Raw genomic sequence first — 20,078 nt, 5'->3', positions numbered from 1 at the left:
AGGGCGGGGGGACAAGGACTCAGGAAGAGGGTGTGATAAACCTTTGGATTCATGTGAGAAAGTAATTAAGAAGATATGGGAGATATTGGACTTCACCAGTCGAGACTTTGGGGGAAGTTGTGCTGAACCTGTCTAAGGCTCTGCTCTGGTTCCAGTTGGAGTGTTATATTCACTTCTGTTTGCCATGCATGGGAAGGGATTTTGGGGGCTTTGGAAGGATGGGGACAGTATTATCAGAAAATGGTTCCAGGTTTTAATTGCAAGGTTGATTTGGAAATGTAGGAGGTGTTCTCTTTAGAGCAGGGGTAACTCAGAAGAAATTTGATTAAGGTGTACTAGATTATTCCAAGTTGAGATGAGGTAGACAAAAAAATCTGCAAGAAAGAACTTAGTTAAGCAGCAAGTGGCAATGATTTGGAATTTGCTGCCTGTGAAGCTAGAGCAATAAAAGATTTCAAAAGGACATTGCAAAGCAATGGAGACTGGGGTATGGGGGGAGGTGGGACTGATTGCAGTGCTCCATGGGAAGCTGGCATGGATTTGATGGACTGAATATCTTTCTTCGATGCTGCTAATGACTAACTGTATGGCTGAGTAGTACATTCAGATCTGTGTAATCTTAGAACGTGACTGTTGATCAAAGTAACATACAATTTGTCAGTCACCTCATGTACACCTTCAGCCCATTAATTCACTACATCTCAGAAAGCCTCCTGGAGAGACATTCAAAATACAATTATTAAATCTATGAAGTGAAGTTGGACAGTGTAGTTGGCCATTTTCCTACATTCAGACCATACCATATTTTACTAAAGGGGAAACTGCATGATTTAAGCAGCAAACTTGATGAGGAGTTCCCTGATTGATTCAATCTCTATTAATGTTTTTTTATTACTGATATTGCTCATCGATCCCAATGGTTCTTAGAAAGCCCTTTCACAAAACATCTTGCGAATCACAGAATGGCACTAATGAGTCCACAGAATTGTTGGCATGCCAACCCCATTTGTGTGTAAGGTACACCAGACTGTGGAAACAACCCAGTTCTGACTTGTCTAAAAACTTACGATAGAATCAAAAGAAAGGGTATTGGACTGCTTTTGGATAGTAAGGTGTGTGGGGACGTGGGGAAAAGGTAGGAGATTAGCAGTAGGTGATAGAGCCAGTACAGGCACAATGGGTCAAATGGCCTCCTTCTGCACCATAATAATTCTGTGATTCCGTAATTCCTGAACGGATCAGTTCTGAGTATTTTGAATTCAGAAGTGAATTTCTGTAAAAATAAGCCTCCTGCTTTTATACAGTCCAGAAACTACAACACTATGCTCTGTGTTCTATCTGTATTGTGTTATCTGATGAAGAAAAGCCCACGTTCACATTGTTTCTGCTCTTGATAAGCTCCACTAGCCTGTCATAAGCAATGAATCAACTATCTGGTCTTTGTCTTCATCTTCAAATTCCTTTACTCTTTCCCAGCTTCAGCCAACAAGCTTCCAGTTCTCCTTCAAAGCCTATTCCCTTCACTCTACTAGAGCTGGAATTGATTAATACAACACATTCCCTGCCCTCAGGAATTCCCTTCTGGAGTTTCTTTGTCTCGTCTCTTCCTTTCCATTTTGCAAAATCTCCTGTACACCTATTCAGTTTGATGACACCCTTAATGCTAACTGTTATGGACCAGGCCAGGCCACCTCAAAACATTTTAAGAAGGTAGCGCAGACCCCAATTTGTTATTTTTTTGTAAAGGCAGATGTAAAGTGAACATTCCTGGAATAATGCAGCTGGTCAAGCCACTCAGCTTTAAACTAAACAGAATTTATTTACACACTATGGTTGAAATGTGAATAAAAGGAAACAGAGTTTAGATTAACTTATTTGATAACTCATCCAATTCTATCGCAAGTTAACGAAGCTGTTCCAATCCCTTCAACATCCATAAACACACTCCTCGGAAAAAGGTAAATTCAAACACTGTTTCTAATAGGCAGGAGAGATTTCAGAGAGAAAGTTCAGGCAAGAAACATTTGTTAAAGCATGGGACCTCTTTTCACTGTGACTGCTTCTCCAGGTCCCCAGCAGTTTTCTGACTGCTTGCTAAAACAAACCAAACTGGAAAAAAAAACCTGAATTGGGAGAATTGGCCATACCCCTGCCATTGTCCAAAGAAAGCAACTCCAGACAAATCAGCACCTCTACCTTTATGACCCCTCTTGAAAAAAACAAGGACAACATAGCCTTGTTAAAGGGTCAGCATTGTCACATCATACTTCCTTCAACTTGAGTTGCTCAACCTCCATTTTATATTCTACTCTGGAAAGTACTCTGAAACATTTTCCTGTATGTGAGAAACATTGTTTGTGATGTAAGTTGGTGAAGGACTAAAAAAGGCAACACACTAGATGTAGGTTTGCCTACTGAGTTGGAAGGTTTGTTTCAGAAGTTTTATCAACATACTAGATAACATTTTTAGTGAGCCTCCGAATGAAGCACTGGTGGTGACGTCATTTCCTCTGGTAACATCATTTCCTATAGTGGTTGCATTTTCTGTTCTTTTTCTCAGGGAGTGATAAATAGGATCCAAGTCAATGTGTTTGTTGATAGAGTTCCAGTTGGAATACCTGGCTTCTAGGAATTCACATACATGTCATTGTTTGGCTTTGCTGGAGACGGATGTGTTATTCCAGTTGAAGTGGTGTCCTTCCTCATCCATATGTAAGGGTACTAGTGAGAGTGGGTCATGTCTTTTTGTGGTTAATTGATGTTCATGTATCCTGGTGGCTAGTTTTCTGAGTGTTAGTCCAATGCAGTATTTGTTACAGTCCTTACAAGGTATTTTGCAAATGACATTAGTTTTGCTTGTATGTATAAGGTCTTTCAAGTTCATTAGCTGCTATTTTAATGTGTTGGTGGGTTTGTAGGCTACCATGATGCCAAGGGGTCTGAGTAGTCTGGCAGTCATTTCCAAGATATCTTTAATCTAAGGGAGAGTGGCTAGGGCTTCTGGACATGTTTTGTCTGCTTGTTTGCTTGTCTGAGAAAAAGAACAGGAAATGACACCACCACTGGAAGTGATGTCACCAGGGGAAATAATATAAGCAACCCAAGGAAACCCAAACACATAAATAGAAAGTGGGCAGTGCTTCATTGTAGTCCCACAGATGATGTTATCTAGCATGGTGACGAAACATCTGAAACCAAACCTTCCAGCTCAGCGAGCAAACGTATATCCAGAACCTCAACCTGAGCTACAAATCTTCTCAAAACTTATTAGGCAACACACTTTCAACTGGAAGTGTGTTAGGGGACAGTTAGCTCAGTTGGCTGATTTGTGATGCAGACCGTCTGTATGGTAGCCAGTGACTAGTGGGGTATTCCAAGGATCAGTACTTGGAGTTTAGACCAGAGTTGGTGCTGGAAAAGCACAGCAGGTCAGGCAGCATCCAAGGAGCAGGAAAATCAATGTTTCAGGCAAAAGCCCTTCACCAAGAATGGAGGCAGGGAGCTTCCAGGATGAAGAGATAAGTGATGGGGGTTGGGGGAGGGGGTTGGGGCTGTGCAGAAGGTAGCAAAGAGTACAATAGGTGAATGGGGGTGGGGATGGAGGTGATAGGTCAGAGAGGAGGGTGAAGTGGATAGGTGGGAAGGGAGATTAGCAGGTAGGACAGGTCATGAAGACAGTGCTGAGCTGGAAGGTTGGAACTGGGGCAAGGTGGGGGGAGGGGAAATGAGGAAACTGGTGAAGTTCCTGCTCCTCGGATGCTGCCTGACCTGCTGTGCTTTTCTAGCACCACTCTAATCTAACCACTGGTTTCCAGCATCTGCAGTCCTCACTTTTGCTCAGTACTTGGATCCTAGTCATTTCTTAATACATTTCAATGATTTAGATGAGAGAACTAAATGTAATATCTTCAGGTTTGCAGATAACAAAAGTTAGATGGGTGGGGGATGCAGAATCCTTCAGTGTGATTTGGACAAGTTAACTGAGTGGACATATGCATGGCAGATGAAGTATGTTTGGATAAATATTAGGTTATTTACTTTGGTAGCAAAAACAGAAAGACAGATTATTATCTGTATGGTGATACTTTGAGAAAGAGAGGGGTGCAATGAAACCTGGGTGTCCTTGTACACCAGTCGCTGAAAGTAAGCATGATGGTGCAGCAGCAAGTCAAGAAGGCAACTGGTAGTAGCCTTCATAGTGAAAGGATTTGAGTACAGGAGCGCACAAGTATTGCTCCAATTTTACGGGACCTCAGTGAGACTAAAGCTGGAGCATTGCTTGCAGTTTTGGTCCCCTTATCTGAGCAAAGATGTCCTGGTTATAGAGAGAGTGCAAGAAAGTTTCACCAGACTGATTCCTGGGATGATGGGTCGAAATATGAAGACAGACTGGATTGGTTAGGATACATTCACTACAGCTTAGAAGAATGGGGGTGGGGGGATCCCAGAGAAAAATATTAACTTCAATATGACTAGACAGAATAAACACAAAAAAAAATCTTCTCAATGTCTGTGTCACTAATCCAAACTACCATGGCTCATCATGCAACTCAGTACCTTGTTCCAGCTTTCTTTACCTCTAAGAACACAACCAAACTCCTCCTTGAAAATAATCAATATTTTGGCTTCACAGGAAGGATGTTCCCAAAAGCTGGGGAGTCCAGAGTCAGAGGTCACAACTGGATAGGCCATTTAAGACTGAGAGGAGAAATTTCTTCATCCAGAGTGGTCATCCTGTGGAATCCTCTGCCACAGAAAGTGACTGAAGCCAAAATACAGTATTGATTGTTGTCAAAGAGAAGCTAGGTCAAGTTCTTAGGAGAGAAAGTGGGAACAGGGTGTGGAATTCTATGATGAACCATGGTCACATTGAGTGGCAGAGCGGGCTCAAAGAGCTACACGGCCTGCTCTGGCTCCGATGTTCTAAGTTTCCATAAATATTGCCAATTTCTTTGCTTCTTTGGGTCTCAGGCAACTCTGCCAGCTCCTTGACAATAAAACCTTATGGCTATTACAGGATCTGACTGCAACATAAGAGAATATGAATTGGAGAAATGGATAACCACATGGCACATAGTTGATACTTGTTCTCCACTGCACTTTCTTGCTTGATTCCCTGAGAGATCTGTCAATGTCAACCTGAAATATTTTAATCGATACGGCACCCAGAATTCACTGAGATGGAGAATTCCAATGATTGAAGTGAAGGAATTATTCCTTATCCTAAGTAATCAGCTCCTTATTCTGACACTTTGGCTCATATTCTAAGATCCTCTGGCTTTGAGAAAATAACCTCTCAGTGTCTACCCTGTAAAGTTCCTTCAGAACTTTATATGCTACAATGAAACCATCCATCATTCATCAAAACATCAGAGAGCGTAGACCCAATTCACTCAGCTTATCATCATAGGACAATCCTTGCACCTCAGAAACCAATCTGTGCTACCTCCAATGTAAGTACATCCTTACACAATCTGCACACAGTACTCCAGGGTGTGGTCTCATTAAAGCCTAATCCAGTTCCAGGAAGGCTTTCTTATTTGGTACTCTAATCTCTTTGCAGTGAAGACTAATTGTCTGTCTAACTCATTGCTGTGGGACAGAGCTCTGTCCAGGCAGATACTCATCTGCTTAGCAAACAAGAATCGATCCATCGCTGTTCCTCATTGACAGGGACAGTCCAGAAGACTAAATTCAACTTCTGTTGTCCTATCGCATTTCAGTTTGTTGAATCTTGTGTATCTTGAATATGACAACTAGTTTTCAGGCTATAAATAATTCACTTACTTCAGTGGTAATTTTAAGAGACCTTTATCTGTGATGGATTGAGTCTCAATGGCATTGGTGAGGGTATTGTGGACAGCTTTAGTTTATTCATTCTTAGTATACTAGACTAACACCTGAAATGTGAGGACTGCCTTATGAGGGAAGGCTAGTGAGACTAGCCCTGAATCCTCTGGAGATTATAAAAGTCAGCGGTAACTTAATTAAAACATAAAATATCCTGGGGGGACTTGACTGGGTGGGATGTTGAAAGGATGTTTCCACTAATAGCAAAATTCAGAATACAGTGGGGGTGGGGGGGGGGGGGGTGGCGTGGGGAGGGGGGTGGACATAGTTTAAAAATGAGGGACACACATTTAAGTTAAAAATGAGGAAACATTTTTTTTCTCTGGAAGGGTTGTGAGTGTTTGGAATTTCCTTTCTCAAAGGCAATGGATGCAGAATCTTTAAATATTTTAAAGCTGAGGTAGATAGATTCTTGATAGCCAAGGGGATGAACAATTATCAGGGACATGAAGGAACCTAGAGTTGAGGTCAAAAACAGATCAGCCGTGATCTTATTGAAAGATGAACAGGTTCGAAGGGCCAAGTGGAGTTTTAGATTACTTACAGTGTGGAAACAGGCCCTTCGGCCCAACAAGTCCACACCGACCCGCCGAAGCGCAACCCACCCATACATCTACCCTTTACCTAACACTACGGGCAATTTAGCATGGCCAATTCACCTGACCTGCACATCTTTGGACTGTGGGAGGAAACCGGAGCACCCGGAGGAAACCCACGCAGACACGGGGAGAACGTGCAAACTCCACACAGAGAGTCACCTGAGATGGGAATTGAACCCGGGTCTCTGGTGCTGTGAGGCAGCAGTGCTAACCACTGTGCCACCGTGCCGCCCAAGAAGAAGACTAGGCTTCTTCCTTGTTTACATGTTCATATGAGAGTAGACACAAGATAGAGTATTTAAACCTCTAATTATTATGATTATTTAATGATTCCATCAGTAACTGCTTTCAATTACACTGAGATTAAGAGTAGCATGCTCAGAGCTGAATGAACTGAGTGGCCCTAAGTGGTTGTTGAGAGATTTTAAAAATCACTCACTCTAAGAAATAATGCTCTGTTCGGTTTCTGCACAGAGGCTGGTCAAAGGCACTTCACATATCAAGGGAATTTAAAGCATTCAAAATGAAGTATTTAGTTAAAGCATCTATACTTACTCATCCAAGAAATATCGTGAGCAATTCTGGTCTTCCCTCCTCTAGGAAGGATGCTGTCAAATTTGAAAGGGTTCAGAAAAGATTTACAAGGATGTTGCCAGAGTTGGAGGATTTGAGCTATAGGGAAGGCTGAATAGGCTGGGGCTTTTTCCCTGGAGTGTTGGAGGCTGAGGGGTGACCTCATAGAGGTTTAGAAAATCATGAGGGACATGAATAGGGTGAATAGAAAATCTTTTTTCCCTTGGGGTGGGGGAATCCAGAACTAGAGGGCATAGGTTTAATGTGAGAGGGGAAAATTTAAAACCGACCCAAGGGGCAACATTTTCATGCAGAGGGTGGTGCGTTTATGGGATTAGCTGCCAGAGGATGTGATACAATTACAACATGTAAAAAGCATCTGAATGAGTATATGAGTAGGAAGGGTTTAGAAGGACATGGGCCACATGCTGGCAAATGGGACTGGATTAGATTAGGATATCTGGTCAGCATGGATGAGTTGGACAGAAGTGTTTGTTTCTGTGATCAGATGGATCAATGGGCTGAGAAGTGGGAGATGCAGTTTACTTTAGATAAATGTAAGGTGCTGCATTTTGGGAAAACAAATCTTAGCAGGACTTATACACTTAATGGTAAGGTCCTAGGGAGCGTTACTGAACAAAGAGACCTTGGAGTGCAGGTTCATAGTTCCTTGAAAGTGGAGTCGCAGGTAGATAGGATAGTGAAGAAGGCATTTGGTATACTTTCTTTTCTTGGTCAGAGTATTGAGTACAGGAGTTGGGAGGTAATGTTGTGGCTGTACAGGACATTGGTTAGGCCACTGTTGGAATATTGCGTGCAATTCTGGTCTCCTTCCTATCGGAAAGATTTTGTGAAACTTGAAAGGGTTCAGAAAAGATTTACAAGGATGTTGCCAGGGTTGGAGGATCTGAGCTATAGGGAAAGGCTGAACAGGCTGGGGTTGTTTTCCCTGGAGCGTCGGAGGCTGAGGGGTAACCTTATAGAGGTTTATAAAATCATGAAGGGCATGGATAGAATAAATAGACAAAGTATTTTCCCTGGGGTCGGGGAGTCCAGAACTAGAGGGCATAGGTTTAGGGTGAGAGGGGAAAGATATAAAAGAGACCTAAGGGGCAACCTTTTCACACAGAGAGTGGTACATGCATGGAAGGAGCTGCCAGAGGAAGTGGTGGAGGCTGGTACAATTGCAACATTTAAGAGGCATTTGGATGGGTATATGAATAGGAAGGGTTTGGAGGAATATGGACCGGGTGCTGGCATGTGGGACTAGATTGGGTTGGGATATCTAGTTGGCATGGACGGATTGGACCGAAGGGTCTGTTTCCATGCTGTACATCTCTACAACTCTATGACTCTATATTTTGTTTTTTTTTCATGATATCCAACCACTTTTTAATCTGTCTGGATCATTTCCAACTTATACCAAGTGTGAGTTCAATGTTTTGAGGATTTACTACCAGCTGAAGTTCTCCCTCTATTTTCCTCAGCTGTCTTGTTCTTCAAAGAGAAGAAAAGCAATGTTATGGGAGCTGCCTGTTTGCATTGCAGACAAAGTAATAACACTCAGCCATTATAATTGGAGTGATGACAGCAAGCTGATCCATTGCATCAGCAGCTATGTTTGGGGTGACAGCACATAAAAGAAGTAACATTCCCATGAAAGGGACATTTCATGATCTCCTGAGTGCTGCCAGCAAACAAGTTGGGCAACAAAACTCCCTAATAAAACCCCAGAAAAATATAATGGACACAAAAGGCACATCTTTCAAGGAGATAGACTTCCACAACCCTCTGTGAAAAAAACAGTTCGAACATAGAACATCGAACATACAACAATACAGTGCATCGGCCCTCAATGTTGCACTGACCTATGAACTATTCTAAGCCCATCCCCCTACACTATCCCACCATCATCCACTTGTTGACTTCAGCTCCAAATGAAATCCACTTGGTCTGCAGTGCTCCAAGCCAGGTAACAGGTTTTCTAGACTTAACCTTCTGAATGCCTATTCCAGGTAACAGTTTAGAAAACCATCTCTGAACTGCTTGCAATGCGTCTACATCCTTCCTTAACAAGGATAAGAGCACTTAGTTTGAAATGACATAACACTCAAGGTGAAACAGCACCCACTTTCCTTCTTTGAGTAGTACACTGATTAGAGAAGATACTGATGTTTCCACATTATATGGAAATGAATTTAGAAAGAATGCTGAACATAATCGACAAAGTTATTATAGTGCTTTTTAAGGTTATGTAAAGAATTTTATGTCAATTATGTTTTTTTCTCTCTAATGACATGTTTGTAGTGGCTTGAATTGATAATCACAGCGATATTGCCAGAAATTAGCTGGATACTGTCAACAGAACTCAATTCAAAGGAGCCCACATTAAAGGCTGTGCTGGCACCATGTGGGGAGATGGGTGGTTACCCTGACCAAACTGCCAAAATGCTAACATTTTCTTTTCTGGGTGTCATCTCGATGTCACCTTCTGGGAGTTCTTCTTCGCTCTTGCAATTTCAAATATCTCTTCATTGGCTTATGATCTGTGGAATTTTCAGCATCCATCTTAGTGTCCTCATTTCAAAGGTCACTATTTTCTCTCACACATCTTCATTTACATAGAACATAGAACATTACAGTGCAGTACAGGCCCTTCAGCCCTCAATGTTGTGCTGACCTGTCATACCAATCTGAAGCCCATCTGACCTACACTATTCCATGTACGTCCATATGCTTGTCCAATGATGACTTAAATGTATTTAAAGTTGGTGAATCTACTACCATTGCAGGCAAAGCATTCCATACCCTTACTACTTTCTGAGTAAAGAAACTACCCCAGACATCTGTCCTATATCTATCACCCCTCAATTTAAAGCTATGCCCCCTCGTGCTCGCTGTCACCATACTTGGAAAAAGGCTCTCCCTGTCCACCCTATCTAACTCTCTGATTATCTTATATGTCTCTATTAAGTCACCTCTCAACCTTCTGCTCTCCAACAAAAACAGCCTCAAGTCCCTCAGCCTTTCCTCATAAGACCTTCCCTCCATACCAGGCAACATCCTAGTAAATCTCCTCTGCACCCTTTCCAACGCTTCCACATCCTTCTTATAATGCGGTGACCAGAACTGTACACAATACTCCAAGTGCGGCCGCACCAGAGTTTTGTACAGCTGTAGCATAACCTCATGGTTCCGGAACTTGATCCCTCTATTAATAAAAACTAAAACACTGTATGCCTTCTTAACAACCCTGTCAACCTGGGTGGCAACTTTCAAGGATCTGTGTACCTGAACACTGAGATCTCTCTACCTATCTACACTACCAAGAATCTTACCATTAGCCCAGTACTTTGCATTCCGGTTACTCCGACCAAAGTGAATCACCTCACACTTGTCCACATTAAACTCCATTTGCCACCTCTCAGCCCAACTCTGCAGTTTATCTTTGTCTCTCTATAACCTACATCATCCTTCAGCACTATCCACAACTCCACCGACCTTAGTTTCAGCTGCAAATTTACGAACCCACCCTTCTACGCCCTCATCCAGGTCGTTTATAAAAATGATGAACAGCAGTGGACCCAACACCGACCCTTGTGGTACACCAATGGTAACTGGACTCCAGGATGAACATTTCCCACCAACCACCACCCTCTGTCTTCTTTCAGCAAGCCAATTACTGATCCAACCTGTTATATCTCCCACAATCCCATTCCTCTGCATTTTGTACAATAGCCTACTATGAGGAACCTTATCAAACGCCTTGCTGAAATCCATATACACCACATCAACCGGTTTACTCTCATCGACCTGTTTGGTCACCTACTCAAAGAACTCAATAATGTTTGTGAGGCATGATCTACCCTTCACAAAACCGTGCTGACTATCCCTAATCAAATTATTCTTTTCTAGATGATTGTAAATCCTATCTCTTATAACCTTTTCCAACACTTTACCAACAATTGAAGTAAGGCTCACTGGTCTGTAATTACCAGGATTGTCTCTACTCCCCTTCTTGAACAGGGGAACCACATTTGCTGTCCTCCAGACTTCTGGCACTATTCGTGTAGACAATGACGATTTAAAGATCAATGCCAAAGGCTCGGCAATCTCCTCCCTGGCTTCCCAGAGGATCCTAGAATAAATCCCATCCGGCCCAGGGGACTTTTCTTTTTCACCCTCTGCAGGATTTCTAATAACTCTACAGCCCGACCATCTGAGACAGTCTGAGACATTCAAAAAAGTGCATCAAGTACAGCATCCTGCAGACTATTTATTGTGTTCATATCACAAGACAGTGCTACAACTATGAATGTGAAGTAGAATTAGATTTAAAGTTAGAATTAGAATTAGAATTAGACGTATTGTCATGTGTACTGAGTACATGAATACAGGAGTACTGTGAAAAAATGCAAAGTCACCATTCTCCGGTCATCTTGGTTCCATACTTGATTACAAAACCGGAATTTTTTTTAAAAATGACAGAAATAAAACAACCAAAAGGAATGAAAACCATCCAGATTGAAGGCTTATTTAAATCTTATCTCCATGAAGGCATCTGGCCAGGCCATGGCCTAGAGTCTCGGGAAATTGCTGAGGGCTTGACGATGCTACTGCCTCGGATTCTCTCAGTACTGGGGCTGGGTCCCAGTACACCGCAGAGCCCACAAGCAACCTCCGATCAGGGTATTCTCTCTGCTGCAGAGAGAACCTCCAACTAACCTTTCCATGCTGTTCTCGTTTTCCAAACCCTAGGGCTACCTGTGTTATTGTTTCCTCCATTAATCAAGAGGAAGAGATCTCCCACTTTCTCAAAAGTTTTGAGTATATTAAAACATAATTACAGTGAAAACAGCATTAACAGTGAGCCCTTTGACCCTGCTCCACCATTCAATAAGATCATATCTGATCATCAAACTCAGTACCTGGTCCTGCTTTCTCCCCATAACCTAAGACTGTGTCTGACTCTTTGAAAGTACTGCTGGGCGGAATGCACTTGTCCTCAAGTCACACTACTTCACCAGTCACACCATGAATATAAATGTTTTGATTCCCATCATCAAAAGTTGCACCTTTCCTGCACGTTTATCGCATATGAATGAATGGAATTTTTGAGGAGAGGGAGGACAGAATTCAGGAAACAATCAATTCAAAAGCAAGAAGAAAAAAGTCAAGTATGTACTACTCAGCAGCAATTTAAGTCAACATTTAACAGAGTGAGTCATGAAAGAGTGGAAATCTGAATGGAACTATGAAGACATTAGTGACAGAGATGAAGAGGGTGATGCTGGAAACCTACAGCTGGTCAGGCAGCATCCAAGGAGCAGGAAAATCGAGATTTCAGGCATACATTCTTCATCAGGGATGAGGCTTGTGGGTCAAGGGGGCTGAGAGATAAATGGAAAGGGGTGGGGCTGTGGGAAATAGCTGGGAATGCGATAGGTAGATGAAGGTGGGGGTAATGGTGATAGGTCAGAGAGGACGGTGAAGTAGGTAGGTGGGAAGGACAATGGTCAGGTAGGACTTTTTAAGAGGGTTTTTCCCATTAGTGACAGAGATCACATAAAGTAAAATCATTCCATCCCCAGGAATGGTGCCCGTGCCACATGAATCAAAAACCCTGTCTGAACAACCCTCCAGCAGCCACACATTTAATCTTCTAATCCATCTGCCGATTTTCACATGACTCAGGAAACAGAGATTATTCCTGGGAGGTTGCATTGTATTATTGACTGTTGCTCCTTAAACTCCATTGAATACCAGTGTGGAAACAAGTCACTCAACCCATCGAGTCACATCGATCCTCCAAAGAGCATCCCACCCAGATTTATCCCCCAACCCTATCTTTCTAACACTGCATCACCGATGGCCAATCCACCTAACCTGCACACCATTGGACTGTGGAGGAAACCAGAGTATGCAGCAGGAACACACAAAGACACAGGGAAAACGTGCAAAGTCCACACAGTCACCCGAGGGTGGAATTCCATGGCGCTGTGAGGCAGCTGTGCTAATGCCTGAGCCACCGTGCTGACCCTCTCTAGCTGAAACAAAACCCTAGGCGTACCCATGTCATTGGTACCTCCGTTAGTCAAGGGGAAGAGTTCCCCCACTTCCTCAAAGCTTTTTTCCAGCTACGAGAATATCAAAACATGAAAACAGAGAAAACAGGATCAACAGTAAGCTTTCCGAGCATGCTTCGCCATTGAATATCATTACCCATTCCCAGTTTCCCCACAAAATCTGTGATCCCTTTAGCCCTAAGGACTGTATCTAACTCTTTGAAAGCATTGTTGGGGGGAACACACTGCAATACTTCACCAGTCAATGTTTTGATTCCCATCACCAAAAGTACCAATTGATTCTCCCCATGCACTATTGTCCAGAATAAAAAAGAAGACTTTCACTAAGTTTCTTTAATGAATACAAAATAACCCATTTATTAGAACACAAAATCTATTCTTAAAACAAGTGCGAAAGGTTGGTTGACATCCAAGATGTAACCTGAGTTAGAAATCTACCTCCTTAATCTCAAACATAGATGCACTCACACAACATACAAAAGACAACAATTTCTGGAGAGGTATTTTTTTAAGAAAGGGAAAAAGGGAAAGTCTGTTGGCGAAAGGTCTAAAGATAGAAGATAGAAACTGATGTCTTCTCACAGGCCATTAGGGTTCTTACCATTAAAATCAAATTATCGATGGTCTCAGAATGATAGAAGATCTTTAGTTCATAGTAAAATCAAGTTGGATCTGGGTCTTCAGAATGTGGCTACAGTTCAGGATTTTAGATTTTATAATATTAATTAGAAATACTAATGTTTAGAAATATTATCAGGTTCTGCTGAAAGAGGGCAAGAGATTTGCAAAACCTGGGGATTCTTTCATGGTCTGGAAAACAGAAAACTTAGCCCTCAAAACATTGTTGAGCAACCACCAGCACAGAGGCCCTCATAGACTTTTCAAAGACAGGTTTTATCAGCAATTCAGGGTCACAAACTATATAGAGTCTTAGAGATGTACAGCACAGAAACAGACCCTTCGGTCCAACTCATCCATGCCGACCATATATCTCAACCCAATCTAGTCCCACCTGCCAGCACGCAGCCCATATCCCTCCAAGCCCTTCCTATTCATATACCCATCCAGATGCCTTTTAAATGTTGCAATTGTACTAGCCTCCACCACTTCCTCTGGCAGCTTATTCCTTACACATATCACCCTATGAGTGGAAAAAGTTGCCTCTTAGGTCTCTTTTATATCTTTCACCTCTAACGCTAAAACTATGCCCTCTAGTTCTGAACTCCCCCACCCCAGGGAAAAGGCTTTGTATATTTACCCTATCCATGCCCCTCATGATTTTATAAACCTCTATAAGGTCACCCCTCAGCCTCCGATGCTCCAGGGAAAACAGCCCCACCCTGTTCAGCCTCTCCCGATAGCTCAAATCCTCTAACCCTGGCAACATCCCTGTAAATCTTTTTTGAACCCTTTCAAGTTTCATAACATCTTTCCGATAGGAAGGAGACCAGAATTGCACGCAATATTCCAACAGTGGCCTAACCAATGTCCCGTATAGCTTCAATGTGACCTCCCAACTCCTGTACTCAATACTCTGACCAATAAAGGAAAGCATACCAAACGCCGCCTTCACTATCCTATCTACCTGCGACTCCATTTTCAAGGAGCTATGAACCTGCACTCCAAGGTCTCTTTGTTCAGCAACACTCCCTAGGACCTTACCATTAAGTGCATAAGTCCTGCTAAAATTTGTTTTCCCAAAATGCAGCACCTTGCATTTATCTGAATTAAACTCCATCTGCCACATCTCAGCCCATTAGTCCATCTGATCAAGATCCAGTTGTAATCTGAGGTAACCTTCTTCGCTGCCCACCACACCTCCAATTTTGGTGCCATCTGCAAACTTACTAACTGTACCTCTTATGCTCACATTGAAATCATTTATATAAATGATGAAAAGGAGTGGACCCAGCGCCGATCCTTGTGGTACTCCATTGGTCACAGGCCTCCAGTCTGAGAAACAACCCTCCACCACCACCCTCTGTCTTCTACCTTTGAGCCAGTTCTGTATCCACATGGCTAGTGCTCCCTGTATTCCCTGAGATCTAACCTTGCTCATCAGTCTCCCATGGGGAACCTTGTCGATCGCCTTACTGAAGTCCATATAGATGGCATCTACTGCTCTGTCCTCATCAATCTTCTTTGTTACTTCTTCAAAAAACTCAATCAAGTTTGTGAGACATGATTTCCCATGTATAAAGCCATGTTGACTATTCCTAATCAGTCCTTACCTTTCCAAATACATGTACATCCTGTCCCTCAGGATTCCCTCCAACAACTTGCCTACCATCGACATCAGGCTCACTGGTCTATAGTTCCCTGACTTGTCCTTACCACCTTTCTTAAATAGTGGCACCACATTAGCCATCTCAAGTCTTCTGGCACCTCACCTGTGACTATCGATGATACAAATATCTCAGCAAGAGACCCAGCAATCATATCTCTAGCTTCCCACAGAGTTCTAATGTAGGTTAGTGGAATAGTGTAGGTTAAATGGGCTTCAGATTGGTATGACAGGTCGGCGCAACACTGAGGGCCGAAGGGCCTGTACTGCGCTGTAATGTTCTATGTTCTAATGTTCCATGTTCTAGGGTACACCTGATCAGGTCCTGGGGATTTATCCACTTTTATGTGTTTCAAGACATCCAAAACTTCCTCTTCTGCAATATGGACAATTTTCAAGATGTCACCATCTATTTCCCTACATTCTATATCTCCCATGTCCTTTTCTACAGTAAATACTGATGCAAAATACTCGCTTAGTATTGGCCCCATCTCCTGCAGCTCCATACAAAGGCCACCTTGCTGATCTTTGAGGGGCCCTATTCTCTCCCTCGTTACTCTTTTGTCCTTAATGTATTTGCAAAAACCCTTTGGATTCTCCTTAACCCTATTTGCCAAAGCTACCTCATGTCCCCTTTTTGCCTTCCTGATTTCCCTCGTAGGTATACTGCTACTGCCTTTATACTCTTGCACGGATTCACTCGATCTATCCTGTCTATACCTGACATATGCTTCCTTCCTTTTCTTAACCAAACCCTCAATTTTTTTAGTCATCCAGCATTCCCTATACCTACCAGCCTTCCCTTTCACCCTGACAGGAATATACTTTCTCTGGATTCTTGTTATCTCATTTCTGAAGGCTTCCCATTTTCCAGCCGTCCCTTTACCTGCAAACATCTGCGCCCAATCAGCTTTTGAAAGTTCTTGCCCAATACCATCAAAATTGGCCTTTCTCCAATTTAGAACTTCAACTTTTAGATCCAGTCTATCCTTTTCCATCACTATTTTAAAACTGACAGAATTTTGGTCGCTGGCCCCAAAGTGCTCCCCCACTGACACCTCAGTCACCTGCTCTGCCTTATTTCCCAAGAGTAGGTCAGGTTTTGCACCTTCTCTAGTAGGTACATCCACATACTGAATCAGAAAATTTTATTGTACACACTTAACAAATTCCTCTCCATCTAAACCTTTAACACTATGGCAGTCCCAGTTTATGTTTGGAAAGTTAAAATCCCCTTCCATAACTACCCTAATTTTCTTACAGATAGCTGAGATCTCCTTACAAATTTGTTTCTTAATTTCCCTCTGACTATTAGGGGGTCTATAATGCAATCCCAATAAGGTGAGCATCCCTTTCGTATTTCTCAGTTCCACCCAAATAATTTCCCTCGATGTATTTCTGGGAATATCCTCCTTCAGCACAGCAGTAATGCTAACCCTTATCAAAAATGCCACTCCCCCTCCTCTCTTGCCTCCCTTTCTGTCCTTCCTGTAGCATTTGTATCCTTGAACATTAAGCTGCCAGTCCTGCCCATCCCTGAGCCATGTTTCTGTAATTGCTATGATATCCCAGTCCCATGTCCCTAACCATGCCCTGAGTTCATCTGCCTTCCCTGTTAGGCCTCTTGCGTTGAAATAAATGCAGTTTAATTTATCAGTCTGCCCCTGTTCTCTGCTTTGTCCCTGCCTCCCCTGACTGTTTTACTTGCCTTGGATCTCAATTGTACCAGCCTCAGATTGATTTCTTTCCTCACTATCTCCCTGAGACCCACCCCTCCACCTTATTAGTTTAAATCCTTCTGAGCAGTTCTAGCAAATCTCTCTGCCAGTTTATTCATCCCCTTCTAATTTAGGTGCAATCTGTCCTTCTTGCACAGGCCACTTCTACCACAAAAGAGATTCCAATGATCCAAAAATGTGAATCCTTCTCCCGAACACCAGCTCCTCAGTCATGCATTCATGGGCTCTATCCTCCGATTCCTGCCCTCACTAGCTCATAGCACCGGCAGTAATCCAGGTATTACTACTCTTGAGGATCTCATTTTTAAATTTCTGCCTAACTCTCTGAAATCTCCCTTCAGAGTTTCAACCTTTTCCCTTCCTATGTCATTGGTTCCAATGTCTACAATGACCTCCTGCTGGTCCCTCTCCCCCTTGAGAACATTCTGCACCCTCTCTGAGACATCCTTGCTCCTGGCACCAGGGAATCAACACACCATTCTGATTTTTCGCTGCTGGCCACAGAAATGTCTGTCTGTACATTGGACTAGAGAGTCCCCTAACATAATTGATTGCTTGGAACCCACGTACCTCTCATTACATTAAAGCCACTCTCAATACCAGAAACTTGTCTGCTTGTGCTTTGCACCCCTGAGTGTCCATCACCCCCTACATTTTCCAAAACACCATAATTGTTTGAAATGGGAATAGACACAGAAGAGTCCTGCACTACCTGCCTATCTCTCTTACCTTTCCTGTATCTGAGACTTTCCCCCTTCCTGTAACTGCCATCCATCACATCCCCTTGCTCTTGTAAATTCCTCATTGCCTCTATCTGCCTCTCCAATCGATCCACTCGATCTGATAGGATTCACAACCAACAGCACTTATTGCAGAAATAATCTTCAGTAACCCCCTAAACACTCCCTAAACTCCCACATCTAACAAGAAGAGCATATCACTCTACTAACGGCCATTTTTGCTTCTTTCAATCTACAAACCCAGAAAATAGCACTATGTTATTCCTATACAAAACACTGCTCCAGGTTAAAATAATACTTATGGCTTATATTTTAAGTTTAATCAAGAAACATAGCTCAATAAAACATATAATCAAGAAAGAACCCACTCTACTCACTACTGCAGACTTATTTTAAGGCCGCGCTTAAAATCCACTTATCTGCTTCTGTGCTGTGACCTGTCTAAATAGGTTCCTCCAAGATCAGGTGTGAATTTCACTGTTTTTAATTTTCCCAGACGCACTCCAATGCCCAGCGATGCATGCATTCAAACAGCAAAGGCAGTAACTGTGCAGGTTTACTGCTCTGTCAGTTTCTTTCTATCTCTGTCCTGCACTGACCTCACTACATGCTTCCTTAAAGTGTGGAAACAGGCCCTTTGGCCCACCGAAGCACAACCCATTCCCCTACATTTACCCCTTCACCTAACACTACAAACAATTTAGCATAGCCAATTCACCTAACCTGCATATTTTTGGACTGTGGAAACCAGAGCACCCGGAGGAAACCCACGCAGACAATGTTCAAACTCCACACAAACAGTTGCCTGATGCGGGAATTGAACCTGGGTCTCTGGCGCTGTGAGGCAGCAGTGCTAACCACTGTGCCACCATGCCACCCATGTCTGCTTTTCCCCCTTTTAAAACTGCTGTTGTTTTGACTTTTTTTCCCCAAAGTTCCAAAACAATGCAACTGCATATAAAACAGTAATTGCTGCTCCTGGAATTCAAAGAAATCACCTCCAGCACCTAAAATACCTCAGCAAAGGAGCAGCTGTTACAGCCAGAAATTTTTCCTGTTCTCCACTTTGGATTACCCAGAATCTTTTTCTTTTATCTCCCGAAAAGCTTTGCTTATCTTTTCTCCAAAGTCACTTGATTTTCTGTAAGCAACAGCACACATTAAACTGCTGCTAAATGCAAACAACTGTGAATTTGAGAAATTTGAAATAAAAATAGAAAGTGCTTGAGAAACTCAGCAGTTCTGGTGGCATCCGTGGACAGAGAGAGACAGAGTTAACGTTTGAGTCTAACATTCAGCTGATATGAGACAGCAGCGCAAAAGCTGCCAAACCTATTGAGCTACTCCAATACATGCTGTCTTTATTAAATGGTTAACTTCATTTCAAAGAAACCATTTCATGAAAATCTTTTTCAATCCAGAAAGTGCCCAGACAATTCCATATTATCCGTTTTTTCACATAGTCCATAAATATAAATACGTATTCCCATTGCAGTTGAATTTGGATGATAAAGGAGAGTCTATATCTCTTACCTAACATATGCAAATCACCTTTAATTACAGGAATATGTCTACATTCATTCTTGATGCAAATAATATTCTTAATAGGATGAAGAAGAAATCATTGAGCTATTGTAGAACATAGAAAGTTAGAACATAGAATATTACAGGCCCTTCGGCCCTCAATGTTGCGCCGACCTGTCATATCAATCTGAAGTCCATCTGACCTACACTATTCCATGTACGTCCATATGCTTATCCAATGACGACTTCAATGTACTTAAAGTTGGCGAATCTACTACTGTTGCAAGCAAAGCATTCCATACCCTTACTACCCTCTGAGTAAAGAAACTACCTCTGACATCTGTCCTGTATCTATCACCCCTCAAGTTAAAGCTCTGCCCCCTTGTGCTCGCAGTCACCATACTTGGAGAAAGGGTCTCCCTTCCACCCTATCTAACCCTCTGATTATCTTATATGTCTCTATTAAGTCACCTCTCAACCTTCTTCTCTCCAACAAAAACAGCCTCAAGTCCCTCAGCCTTTCCTCGTAACACTGTCCCTCCATACCAGGCAACATCCTAGTAAATCTCCTCTGCACCCTTTCCAAAGCTTCCACATCCTTCCTATAATGCGGTGACCAGAACTGTACACAATACTCCAAGTCCGGCCGCATCAGAGCTTTGTACAGCTGTAGCATAACCTCA

This window comes from Chiloscyllium punctatum, chromosome 1, assembly GCF_047496795.1.
Source record: "Chiloscyllium punctatum isolate Juve2018m chromosome 1, sChiPun1.3, whole genome shotgun sequence".
Classification (NCBI taxonomy): Eukaryota; Metazoa; Chordata; class Chondrichthyes; order Orectolobiformes; family Hemiscylliidae; genus Chiloscyllium; species Chiloscyllium punctatum.
The sequence above is the reverse complement of the archived record's forward strand: the minus strand, read 5'-3'. Positions refer to the sequence as shown.